The 14,665-nt window shown below is 41.4% G+C and overlaps 1 protein-coding gene across 4 annotated transcripts in view; it reads right to left on the bottom strand.

Annotated features, from left to right (window-relative positions):
* The window catches only part of pcbp4 (poly(rC) binding protein 4), a 159,890-nt gene that overhangs the window by 85,228 nt on the left and 59,997 nt on the right, over positions 1-14,665 (bottom strand). The window lies entirely within an intron of this gene.

Genomic DNA, 14,665 nt, shown 5'->3' on the forward strand with positions numbered 1-14,665 from the left:
ACGAGCGAACAGTGGGGCAGGGCGGAGGTGAAGTGAGGCAAACTGTCCGCGTATAGTGTTCATGTACTGTAAGGCTGATGTAGAGATAAATACCTAAAAATAAAGCCCACATTACTGTTCAGAACGAGAAACAAACTTACTTTCAGGGTGTTTTCACACATGGTCTGTTTCAGCCCTCCAAGAAGACTCAGACTGATGACTCAGCATTTTTTTTTGTATATGTGAACAGTCCAAACAAACTCAGACCACGTTTGGTTCGCTTCATTTTTTGCATCATGAACACAAAGTGCTCCGGCTTCGTTTTGCACTTTGCTGTTGTGTTTCGCCCACGTCGCCCTGCAGCCCCTCCCTCGCTGTCTCTCGTTTCCGTCGCTCTCTCTCTCGCCCACGGTTATTCACCACTATGTTGCTCCGTTGTTCGTCACCTTCCCTCTCTCAATCCTCATTCCCCTGAAAAAACGCACTAACACCCGCTGACATGTGGCTGTTCAATGCAGTGGGACTGCGTACCATCAGCATTCACACCCGGGTCAAACGACTCTGCAGAAGACGCTGGTTTTTACCGCCTCCGGCTCTGATCGGCACTGATGGGAACACAACACCCGGGTGAACACGGTAATTTCAACTCCTTAACCAGCGAGATGCAAAGATGCTCAGTCACTAATTACTGTCGGTGTCCAAAGCAGCAGTAAAACACTGATCCAAATTAGCCTGCACCAAGTTTGAGAGGTAGAGATATTTAGAAGATATTTAAAGAGAAGAAACCACGGAAAAGTTTTCAGAGACCTCTGATCCTGCTGCTGATTACCTGTTCTCCTACCTGTCCGTGACGTCACACGGACACAATCAAAACAACACACACACCAGCTGACAGAAAGCCGACTCGCTCTCCAGCAGTGACTTCAGTGTCAGTGGGAATACAGCGCTCGCTCATATTTAGCGGGTTTACCCGTGTTTAAAAGCCCACGAACACACGTTAATTTTGGTGGGAATGCGGTCTCAGTCACCCGACCTGATTCAAGCCCGGAGGCAACAATGACCAAAAACAGCCCGACCCGGCAGGTTGGGTCGAGCCGGTCAGACTCTGGCAGAGAACCAGTGTGATCCCGAACATTAGTGGAAGATTCAGTTTCATTCGCCGCATTAAGGAAACCGCTGACAGGAAAACGGTCTTTTTCAGAATGAGGACGAAAACTAAAACTGGAATATTCTGTGCATGTAAACAAAGTGTGTATCAGCTGTGAGTGTGTGTGTTTCTGTGATTAAACCTGCACGCTTTCACATGTTTACACATGCCATCCCGCTGTTTGTGCATGCATGTGTGTAGGTGTGTGTGTGTGTGTGTGTGTGTGTGTGTGTGTGTGTGTGTGTGTGTGTGTGTGTGTGTGGCAGGTAAATGGCAGTAGCGACCTTGTCATATTTAGTCATTGCTGACCAGGAGCACACACACACACACACACACACACACACACACACACAAAAACATGCATCATCTTGGACACATAAACACACACTGCACGTGCATAACCAGAGGCAACGAGCATATTGTGAGTGCACACGCGCACACACACACACACACACACACACACACACACACACACACACACACACACACACACACACACACACAGAGGGGCAAACACACACACTCAGACACAAATAGAGCGGAAAACATGTGCTGCCTGCATACACAGACAGGCCTGCCAAAACCACTTACACAGAGCTAGGCTCACAGGACACACACACACACACACACACACACACACACACTCAGAAAAGGCTGACTCCGTCTGGCTCAGACACAGTCACAAATGTAGCTCGGACATGAGCATATAAAAGGATCTACATGCACGTGACTGACTGAGAGTCCGGACTGAGACAGAAGCTTAAGCATAAAAGACCCTGACACACAAACACACACACACACACACACACACACACACACACACAGCATCCAAACTGATTTAATTCCAAGTGGAGAGAAAACAACAGAAGCGTCAGTGAATTTGTAACGGCTGGGGATGAGAATGAGATGTGTCTAAACCTTAGTGATGCAGCTGCAGCAGGCTAATAGTTACACACACACACACACACACACACACACACACACACACACACACACACACACACACACACACACACACACAGAAACTGTTTGACTGTTCCGACAATCAAGAAGGAAAGCTAAGGCAATGAGGGACTGAAAGACAGCAAAAACTAAAAAGATCACATCATGGAAAGTTTAGATAAATCATCCTCAACTTACTGCCCCAAATCTGGCCCCTGATAGGCTGCCCTGGCCTGCTGTAATTCTCCGAAAATGCCCCCAAGCAAAGCATGTTGAGTTTCGGGGTCTACTCCTCTTTTACAGTTTTATCTGTTCTATTTTCAGCATCTGTCTCTTTAAAAGAGCAGGTTTCAATAATCTTGGACGTAACTTCAGTGACCCTCTGACCAAGAAATCCGATCTAAATCCTCCAAACGACCACGAACGAGTCTCGCCACTCTAACCGAAATTCCAGGCTGCTTCCTGTCTGTACTCTTCTTTACGGGAGATGCGAGGTTTTCCTGGACATCAGAGTCACATTACGAAGCCCTGCAGCAGACTGCGAGGCTTAGTCATAAATCGCAGACCCGACATAACCGTGAGGATGCATACATTTACTCCAGCCTGTAACTGTGGGCTGAAAGGAGGTGAGGCACGTGAAAGAAACGTCTTAATCTGTGTGTTACTGTGCACCGTGATGACAGGAGGAGAGAGGAATTCAGCTCAGAGGAGGGAAAGAAAGACATCGACACGAGCTGTTCAGCCATTAAACAGAAGAAATATTAAACCGAGCAACGACAACAGTTTGAGAAAAACAGCCTGAATTTTCATTTCTGAGCTGTTTTTAAACGTCTGCAGCGACTCTGTGACAATGAGGCTGCAGAGACTGATGGCAGCCGCTGAAACAACAATGTGCTCTGAGAATAAGACCGTCCCCTGACAGACAGGAGGACAGGTACAGAGACACTGGTGAGGAGACAGAGAGACACCAAGCACGCAGGCTGAATCACAGAAAGACGTATACGGTAAACATGAATGGTAGATATATAATATATAATATAATAATAGCTACTGGGGCAATTTAGTGAAGTGAAACACACAATGTGATACTCATAATGTTTGTTTTGTGTTGATTCCATATTTCACATAAAGTTGCTGGTGTTTTGAACACAGGAGGACAGAGACGCCGAGGTAATCAGATCTCTGAGAGGACCGCATGAGACTCAGACGGTATTTAAATGTCACTCTCTGCCGACGGCCGATATTTGAATACCACAACAGGATCTGCAGATCAGCGGCTGCGGACTGAAGCACAAACAACCAGGAGACGCCGATCAGACGTCCGGATCACATCTGGCCTCCACTCACACATGATAAAGACGGAGGAAGACCACCTCTGATTACTCTTCTTCCTCTGCTATGAACCGCAGTTTGTTATTGTTGTTTCAGGACTCTCAGTCCACGAGTCACTGATCCACCACGTGCACTTTGCTGTTTGTTAAAAAAGAGCTTAATTTCACCAACAAACAAACTGGCTAAATTTGTTTTTAGCGGCGTCATCAGACCTGAGGTGTCAGATCTAAATATGTATACATTAGAGAAGGCCTAAGGGACTGTTCTTTATTTATCGAGCGATGGTTCTTTTTTATTTTTTTTAGACCCTCCCCAAAGCTTAAAATACTAGTTTTTGAGCTTCCTTGAGTAATTCGGGTAAAATGCATAAAGGGCTCATCCTACATGATGTGATCTGTTCAAGGACAGTTTTTTGGGTTTTTTTTATACAGTTACAGGCTAAAATAAATGGAGTAATTTGGTCGATATTTACCTTGGTAGGCCCACAGTTTTGGAAGACACGTTTTCTTAAAAAATCACCTTAAAAAAAAAAAAGACAAAGAATTTAAAGGGGAAAAATCCCCCAAAAATGTAAAGAAAAAACACACCAAAACTTTTAAGGAAAAAAATCAATCACCCTCAAAATGTAAAAGAACAAAAAACACCAAAACTTTTTTAAAGAAAAAATCACCCCAAAAATTAAAAGAAACAGAAAAATAAACAAAAGTTTTTAAAAATCATTCAAAATTTTAAAGTAAAAAAAAAGAAAAGAAAAGAAATGCTATAACTTGTTTTTTAAAAAAAAAGTCACCAAACATTTTGAAGGATAATACAAAGGAAAAAATACAAAAAAAATAAATTAAAAGGAAAAAATGCTTAAGCACCAAATATTTTAAAGGGGGAAATTGCAAAGAATTTTAAAAGACAAAAAAATGCAGAAAGTTTTTAAAAGTCACAAAAAATTGAGGAAAAAAACATCACAAATATTTTAAAGAAAACACACCTTCCAAATGCATAAAAAAAGCAATTACATATTTTGCATATCTTATTTTTTCTCAGAGGTCAACAGAGGTCTGGTCTACCCCCCAAAGTCCTCAAATCCCAGATACACCTCAGTCATGGACTGCTGTTTTTATTCTTTTTCTTCATGTAAATGTTTACATTTTGATGGCAGGCAAACAGGGTTATTTTTATCCAGAAATTGTGGCACTTCATGTCAGTGAAACACTGTGATTTCTGTCTCTCAGTGTGTGGCGGAGGTGGTGAGGAGGATTAAATATCCACTGGACTAAATGAATTTTCTCTGCTATTTAAAAACATTGTTACTTTCGTTATTCTTGTGCTTTGAAAACATCTCCCACCAGTAATTATACCTGACAGGAAATTTAATTTGGGAAAAAATGAGGAAAATCTGCAGGGTCTAAATTACAGAGAGAGACATTCATCTTGATTTCAGACTATATTTAGATTCATCTCCATTTTCTCTTTCCAAATTAGTCATTGTCAGTTCTTCATGTGGTGTAAACAACAGCCCCCCTCTCTGACTGTCGTCTCTCCACACACACACACCGTTTAACCAGCCGCAGAGACAGCTGCTGCCACAGGCAGCCAGCCCCGTGTCACAGAAATAACACTCATATACAACTCATGAAATCTGTTTTTGAGGCAGATAATGCAGACTAAATTACATTTTTTATTAACATAACGAAGAAATATTGCTTATTAATGTACCTCTCAAGTTACAAAAACATTGATGATTAATGTATCAGCAAAATGTTAACTGGCAATACATCACCTTCTGTTCGATTGGTTGGTCTATATGCTCTTTACCGACCGGATTGTTGATGGTTGGAAAATCATTACTTTTACTTTAATGCGTCCGTGTGTCGTCCACGCGGCTGTACGCCTTCACGCACCAAACCTAACAGTTTACATCCGTGTCTGTCAAAACACGCTAAAGATCTCTACAATCAGCACAGTTTCAGGGCAGTTCTTGAGTGATGGTCAAAAACATGTTGCACGAGGTCACCGTGGCCTTGACCTTTGACCTTCGATCACTAGATTTTGATCAGTTCTTTCTCGAGAACAAGTGGACGTTTGTACCAAATTTGAGGAAACTCCCTCACGGCCATCCGCAGATATTGCATTCACAAAAATGCGACGGATGCAAGGTCTAAGTAACGTTTGAAAACTCTTATCAGTTGATCATTGAGTCCAAGTGGACGTTTGTGCTAAATTCAAAATTCCCAAAAGGCATTCTTGAGATATCACATTCACAAGAATGGGACGAATGCAACGTCACTGTGACCTTTGACCACCAAGATCTAATCATTTCATCAGAGTCTATTTGAACGTTTGTGCCAAATTTGTAGAAATTCTGTCAAGATGCTTTCAGAGTGAGTCAGAGTGACCTTGACCCTTGACCACCAAAATCGGATCAGTTCATAGTTGAGTCCGAGTGGACGTTTATGCCAAATTTGAGGAAACTCCCTTGTGGCCAACTTCAGATACTTCGTTCATGAAAATGCAATGGATGCAAGGTCATGCTGACCTTGACCTTTGACAATCAAATTGTAATAAGCCCATCGTTGAGTCAACTTGAACGTTTGTGCCAAATTTGAAGGAATTCCTTTAAGGTGTTCATGAAGATATCACAAACACAAAAATAAGACAGATGAGGTCACCGTGACCTTGAACTTTGACCACCAGAATCTAATCAGTTCAAGTGAATGTTTGTGCTGAATTTTTTTTTCCCCCCACTTGTCTTTGTCTTCTGTGGCGGTTGTTTCTTTTGGTATTTGTCCCGCCCCTGCTCCACTGTGAATTGACAGCTGTGACAATGACGAGTTCAGCATTTTACCCAAAGTTCAACGTTTTTCAACTCGCACTGTTAATCAGAAGACTCAACACATAATGGCAGAAGACATTTAGTGCCTTACTGATTTTATCAAGTCTCCAAAAACACACTGCAGTTTGACGACGAAGCTTCTAAAAGGTGAACGGCTAACGTTAGCTTCTGAGCTAAAAATACTGAGTCTCTCTCACACAAGCAGCGTTTCAGAGATATTTAACCTTAGCCCCAAGTGAAAAATAAATGTGATCTCCAACGTGACATTATCTGAAAATAATTACAAACTCTCTGTAGAATGTGTGTATTATTTGCAGCCATCAGCAGCAGGAACATACACTGTTCACCTGCAGGCGTGATTTTATGCACTGCTCACACAGAGCTGCTGCCTCTGAGCACATCGAGCGTTTGTCAGCGGGCCAGAAAAACAGTCCAGACATGAACGCTCCAGACAACCAAGGATCTGGTTTTTATAGGTTTGCTCATTGCTTAAATTAGCCTTGACGACTACTGGCTTAGTGTGTGTGTGTGTGTGTGTGTGTGTGTGTGTGTGTGTGTGTGTGTGTGTGTGTGTGTGTGTGTGTGTGTGTGTGTGCATACAGTCAGAGATAAAGAGGGAATTCATGATGCTTTATGAAAAGAATTATACATGACAGAGATCCAGTGTACATTAGAGCGTGTATGATGTGTGAGTGTGTGTGTGAGTGTGTGTGATGTGCCTGTGAGTGTTTGTGTGAGGGACAGTTAGCGGGGTCACTATGTGCCGGGTCAACCTGTAATCTCCTGTAACGGCGGCGGCCTTGGCCAGCGGAGCTGAGGAGGCTGCAGCGCTCTCTCATTTCATGACCCCCAAATATTTATCCTGCTGTCATTCATAAATCATGATGCTTCAGCTTGGAAGATTGGATGAGAGTCCGTGTGAAGGTCAAGAGACCAAAACATCATGATTTTATCATCGTCCAATAGATATTTCAGATTTGTTAAAAGGCCCACAGTTCGAATCCATCAGATGTTTTCTATTAAAGTTTCATTTGTAGAGAGAATTACGGCTAAACTTTCTCCTCTAGGTAGCTTACTGTTGTTGTTATTAACATTATTATTATTATTATTATTATCATTATTATGAAGCATCGGTGCAGTCCCATGCTAAACTTCCTCAGCTGTAAACACAAGCCAACAGTCCTGATGGTGGTGCTACAGCAACGTCGAAATTTCAAAAGTTTGAAAATTCAGAACCAATCATTCATACATGCTACAGCTTTGCAACTCACACCAAAGTTTAGCCGAACTACGAAGGAACTTTTGTTCACCTCACTGTGGTACAAATGACCCATCTCCTCACAAATGTTTTGCCTCAACTGACATCAGACTTGCAGGGCATCTTCAGACTGTCCTACAAAAACCATCAACACAGATTTCTGATTTATCAAAAGTTGAGCCTCCAGTGCATCAAAATGTCTGACTGTAGACAAATACTTGACTTTTTTCAAAATTGTTACTAAATAAATCTTCATGGTTACTGGAAAAAAAACTGACAAAATTTTGCTGTCATGTCAGAATTTTATGTCAAAAACTGCAGTCTGTTAAACGGCATCTTTAAACGCCAGTGAAGCAAATCAAAAAATGAAACAAACCAGAAACAATAAAAGCAATAAAACCACAAATAAAAGCAAAAAATAAACATATAAAACAAATTAAAAAGATGAAATAAATAAGGAAATAAAAAGACAACATCACCTAAGAGTAAGTCTATAAAATGAGTTTTGAGAAGTGATGTAAGAGAATGTTATTATATTCCTCACTTTTTTCGAATAAAAGTTTGGTTTTGGCAGCTGCAGTGTGCGAACTCTACCACAACTTTGGTTGCCCTCAAACAGAGATCTGACTCTTGTTGCAAGGAAGCATTCATAGCTGCGAGCTGCAGACCTTCTGCTTCATGTCAGCACATCTCATGTATAATAATCAATATCAAACCTGCACATGAAACCAAACATCACAGCAGGCAGAGATACAGTACGAGCCCGCTAAACTCTGCAGAGTGGTGTAATATTCTATAGTTTATCCACATAAATAAGACACAGAGAGGTCAAACAGAAAAATGGAGCATTGATTAAAAAACAGAGCACAGCAGGACGCCTACAAGGAGCACAAACACAGAGCAGCAGTCAGGAGTGAGGTGGAAACTTCTTCGAGTCCAAGAAAAGTTTGTGCAGAGAACGCTCCGGTTAAAAAACAAACGTTCAGAGGAAGGAAAAGAAGAGGGACTTAAAGAGAGCGCTCCCGCCGAATTTACAGCTCACAGAAAGTTAATACGATACAGTCTCTGTCTCAGCATGTTGGTTGAATTGTTGATTTTTGTTTTGTCTTTCCATTAAAGTGTTTGTTTTGTTTCTTGCTATTCATTTCTGTTTGCATGTATAATATGACCCCCCTCCCCTACCAAGGGTTTTAAACTGTGCAACAAGTCCTTCTTTAGAGATAACAGAGTGTTAAACCTTAAGTTCTGTCAGCAGCAGTCTCTAAAAAAGCAGCACCCATCATCTGAGTAATTTCATACTGCAGGAAGAGAACTTTTTTAACATTTAACATACTTCATTTAACACTGAGAAACAGGGTCCTGCTGAAAATGCTGTATCCAGGTCTCTTACTACATCCACGGGGCTCACCTGCAGGCGTACATCATAAGCACAGTCAGTGTTTATGTCTCACTGTTCTGCACTGCAGCTTTAATGCATTAGATGTTTAATTAATTGGATTTGATGAATTTCCCAGACTTGAAGTATTCTGATCAGACTGGTGGATCAGCACCTTTATCGACCATTCAAACACGCTACAGATTACTGAAACTTCTTGAATTTTGTCTCCGGAGCAGAGATCGAGTTTCCTCCTAAATGCTCGTTGAACTCTTGTAACCTTTTAGTTGTCAAATAGATCCAGTTACATCAGTGATATGTCAACACGCCCACACACGTCAAACTCCTTTCTCTGCCTCTCTGTTGTGTTGCTCTACATCTGTTCCCCTCTCTTCTTCTCTCATTACCGCCCTCCCCCCTTCTGTCTCCCCCTCTCTGTGTGAAAACCAGGCGCTCACTCAGTCGTATTTGCTCAGTCTGCTGCAGGAGAGATGCTTTCAATTGGCTCCTTAACTCGAGAGCCACTTCTCTCATCTCCGAGTGTGTGTGGATATCATCTCTCCTCTTTATGAGGCCACCGGCCGCCGGGACACGTGAAGCTTATTACATCGAGGAGGAAGGGAGGAGGGTGGGGCAGATATGAATGGAAAGAGACAAAGCAAACAGCAGCAGAAAGAAAGATGGGCAGGAGAATAAAAAATAAACAGCATGAGCCCGTAAACACAGAGGGGAGGCAATAAAAAAGAAATGGAAACATACTTTGAGATACAAGTGTCTTTCAGCCAAGTTTGTCTAATAACAACACAGCAAAGAGGCGAAATTGGAGGCTGAAACCTAAAAATATCAGAATTCTCGAAGTTCAAGAGTATTAAGAAGCATCTTTTTAAAAAATAGATAGATAAATAATAATAAATCATATGTTTATTACACTCCAACACATCATGGTCACATGAAACTGTGTCAGTGAACTATGAGGTCAAAAAACAAACCACAAAAAAAGAGCAAAAAGAAAAATAATGGTTCATTAATCGTAATCAAAGTAAAATGTTCAGTTAATGGTGATACTGATTTTAGGTTTGAGGCTCGGACCTTTGCTGGGAGGAAATTTTAGTACCTGGACCTCTGTGAGTTTTAGTAGAATAGGTCCTCCAGCTGGTGATGCTGTTCTACAGTATATTTGTCATGTTCAATGTTTGACAAAAACAAATATTTAAACCAAAATTAACCTGATGATATCTTCATATCTCACTGAAGAGTCAAAGGAACCTTTAAGCTCCACAGAAATAGTGATTTGATGTATATGCTGATATATATCGATATCGACATGAAAAAAATTATCGTGATAAGACTTTTTTCCCAGCCCTGCCGCGGCCTCCTGTCCTTCTGCAGAAGTGGAAGAAAAGCATGTTGAGTCTCTGGTTTACAGAAAACGTGGAAGAATCAAACTGTGACGCTGCAGCTGTTTCACACCATCAGACTATCAGGTTGAACTGGCTGCTTTCTGACTTTGTGTTTAGCTTCTTGATTAACCCTCGCACCACTGCAGTAACGTCACGTGAAGCAGAAAGTGACAGGCCGCCACCCAGCGAGAGATGCTGATGGAGGAGAAACACTGAGGCTTCTGGGGGCTAACAGGCAGGAAGTAATGGACTCTTTATTGAATTAGATGCTCCACAAAACCAGAGCAGTCATTATTATCCTGCTGAGATCCTGACACAACCACTGATAACTGGATCCATTAACCCAATTGGCTGCGCATCCATTAATCACAAGACCTTTTAAAACGTTTAACTTATTCCTCATGGTTTCCTCTGCCAGCAGCTGGTTTTAATGGTCCATACGGATCATATCAGCGTTTCTGAAGTGACGGATTATCTGAGTTGACCCTGACATCCAGAGGTGGAGGGGATGGTGGATGTCCGGCTCGTCCTCATCCTGAACTTGAACACCCCAGCTGCGTTACTGTCGTCAGTGTGTGAAGTGGAAATCCCCGATCAGTCTGTGGAATTAGACATCTAACCAGCTGAAATGAGGATATTTGGTGCCTCGTGCGTAGATGTGAACGCCACTGAAAAAGCGCCGATATGTGACGAGTTGGGCTGAGAACGTGTTTGGACGACAGATTCACTGCGTCAATCTAAAAAAAAATATTGGTTTGTGATATTGGCAAAACACTGCATGTTGGCTGATTCAAATGTTTCATTATTAAAAAAATCTGCTGATAACGATGTTGAACCGATATTATCGTGCATCCCTACAGCCAACGTCAAGCCCACCAGACTCCCCTTAAATAACTGTTGGTTTTATCATCGTAAAACACGCTTCACTCAAAGTGACAGAAACAAAATAAAAGTCATAAAAGACGCTTTCGTTCGTCCTTCAACTGTTCCAACGATCACCAACTTTGGTTTATTGAAATAAACCTTTGATTCATATAGTTGGATGTAAAACTATGCTTATTTTAAAAATGCTAAAATGACTGTTTCTTTAAATGGAGTCTGGTGTGTTGGTGATGTCAATTCTGACGCTGTTTCTTGATGAACAAAAAAGATCTTACTCTTTAACAAAAAAGTCCATCTCTATTTGGATCATTTTCAAAATGTCGTCAAACACTTTTAAAAACAATCTATGGTAAAAAAAAAAAAAAAAAAAAAAAAGCACTTTTAGTGGATGTGCTTTGACAATGCTCGATTATCTGCAGGGATTTAATTGCAGGCTGATTGGCTGCTGCTGGCTGCAGCACTTGCTTAATATTGGACCAATTTCAAAAATTGTTCCCATTAATCACTTAGACACGAAATCATGAGAAAGTAGCGTCCAGGCTCAAATATACAAAAGTTAACGACAAATCGTCTCTAGATAAATGGATTTCAGAAAGCTTGGATACAAGCCCAAAGCTGTTTAAGTCACAAATCTCCTGATAACAACATCAAACTGAGTAAACTTTTTCAATGAAACCAATAAAACCGGCTTCCAAACCTCTGGCATGCTGCTCTTGTGTCAGAGATTTTGTGTTTGTTGCTTGTATCTGTTGAATCAGGCTAATATCAGTCTGTGGAGGATTTTACAGGCCAGCTGATGGTCAGAGAGCTTACGACCACAGGCTGTGCAGACACGGCACTTCAACAAGGAGCTCATAAAAATCTCTCTCCGACATCAGCACATCCCCTCCAGCAGGCACAAAACTTTCAGAAGGATCTGACTCAGACGTACTGAACCCTCAGGGACTGTTTGGAGCATTTTACACGCTTTTTATTCCTCTTTTTTTGACAGTTTTGGCTGTATTCATTAATATGGCATACAGTTAGTCCAGATTGTGTATTTTTGTTGAATCAGTGAATTTCCAGCTCAGCTCCTACAATAAGTAGGACACAAATACACCGTGGAAACTAAATTAAAACTAAATGTTTTAAGGCCACATAGAGGAAAAAATTTTTTTTTTGAGACTTTAAGAAAAAAGCACTAATATTTTGAGGGGAAAATAAGTAATATTATCAGAATGCACTTGTAATTTTACGAGACAAAAGTCGAAATTTTATGAGAATAACATCACAATATTACGAGAATTAAGTCGTAAATTAATGAGGAAAAAAGTCATAAAATTACAAAAATAAAGTTGCAGTTTTGCAAAAAAAAAATCTTAATTTTACCCCTGACAAAAGTCAGAATTTTATGAGAATAAAGTGATAATTTTATGAGAATAAAGTGATAATTTTATGAGAATAAAGTGATAATTTTATGAGAATAAAGTGATAATTTTATGAGAATAAAGTTGCAATTTTTACGAGAGAAAAAGTTGGAATTTTAAGAGAATAAAATATTAATGTTTAATATTTTTTAAAGCTTGATTTTGAAAAGCGCATTTTGTGTGCAAAGCGATGAGAGTTGTGTGATATTAAAACGAGCCCGAAGGGTTAAGATTTGGAGAACAAACAGAAGCTCTTACTGGACAAAAAGATGTTTCTCATCATCACCTGCTTCTGCGACTCGATGAGCTGAGGATGCAGAAGCGTGTTTCACAACAACACCGACGCCGACGCCATGAGCTGATTACTCACTGGATGTCAGAGAACATATATATATATATATATATATATATATATATATATATATATATATATATATATATATATATATACATACGAGGTGTGCAGAGAGACACGGGGGGATGTGAGATTACTTGTCAGGCAAATTGTTCGCACATCAGCTCCTCTGTTCGGTCCACTTCAAACTAAAAACACAGTCCTCCTCTGTTTTTACTCGTCCTCCCCTTTTCTGCGGTTTAACAGCTCCGTCGAGTCAGAGAGCGACAAACAAAAACTGGAGGAGGCTCCGGTGGAACAGACAGACCGGGAGATCGAATGAAAACATCAGCTAACGTGAAGAAACATTCAAAATGAGACACGCACATCCCGTAGTGGATGCTGGATCCAAGATGAACAAATGTAAAAGACAGAGATCTGCACTTGAAGCTCCCATTTAAGGCTTTTTATTCTGCGAAGCTCGAGTGACGTTTGGAGCCAGTTTGCTCTTCGTCAGATTTGTACGTTTTCTGTTGAGTCGCTACCTTAAATATACATCGATAATCATGTGACTGAAAAACAGCTCAGGCCCTTCAGCCTCTGACGAGGCACCAAGAAGAGATACAACACATCAGAGCAGAAATGCACAAAAACACAAAAGGCATCCTGTGTGTGGATGACTCCAAACGTCGCTTGTTTTTGCAGAAAAAGACGATCTGAGAGGAATTAAAACAGAGCGCGAGACACACACACACACACACACACACACACACACACACACACACACACAGTACAAAGTGTGTGCAGGTCACAGAGGTCATACTGAAGCACTGTCAGCAGGAAATGAGCTCATATTGTACCGTTGTTCCTTCACTTGACCCTTTGACCTCAAACCTCCTCACTGACACCACAGGTGAGGCCTCAGAGTCGAACCGCGGCAGCGACGGGTCCTCATGAATAAAATGTCGGGAAGATGTTAAATACAGAAGTTATAAAAAAAAAAGAAGTCTCATTTACGATGCATGGCTAATAAATGCTACGATCACACACTGCCCTGTGGTCCCACCCGACCGTCTGTCCCTGAGGCCGGCTGTCCCTGAGGCCGGCTGTCCCTGAGGCCGGCTGTCCCTGAGGCCGGCTGTCCCTGAGGCCGGCTGTCCCTGAGGCCGACTGTCCCCGAGGCCGACTGTCCCCGAGACCGCCGGTCCCCGAGGCCGACTGTCCCCGAGGCCGACTGTCCCTGAGCGCCCCGCTTAGTACATTTCTCATATTTTACGATGTTTTTAGCGTTTTAGCACATTTCTAGGGTTTCGGGACATTTCTCAGATTTTAGGACATTTTAAGATTTTATCAGATTTCTGTCATTTCAGGACATTTCTATGATTTCAGGACATTAGTGTCTTGGCTAGGACCTCTGTCGGGGGTGTGGGGGATCCTCCACTGACCCTTTTTTTGATCAACAAGCTCTATTTTGATGCTGTTTTATTCACTCTGACACCTTATAGAGACTAAAATTACAAAAACAATTCCCACTGTGAATAACTGTTTTTATTACAAATTACAAAATGTTTAAGGGGCCATCCGGCACCCTATCAGCGGCCAAATTTGGCCCGCAGGCCCTAAGTTTAGCATCACAGCACTGAAACCGTGATTCAATCCGTTCATCATAATCATAATATGATCATCATAATATCCTCATTTGTAAAATATTGTTGGCAAAACAAGGTTGAGGCAATAAAAATAAAGCCAAGATGAAAAACAGTTTCTGTGGCTGAGTGAGCGC

This window comes from Plectropomus leopardus, chromosome 2 (genome assembly GCF_026936395.1).
Source record: "Plectropomus leopardus strain MGB_pleo_1.0 chromosome 2, ASM2693639v1, whole genome shotgun sequence".
In the NCBI taxonomy this organism is placed as follows: Eukaryota; Metazoa; Chordata; class Actinopteri; order Perciformes; family Serranidae; genus Plectropomus; species Plectropomus leopardus.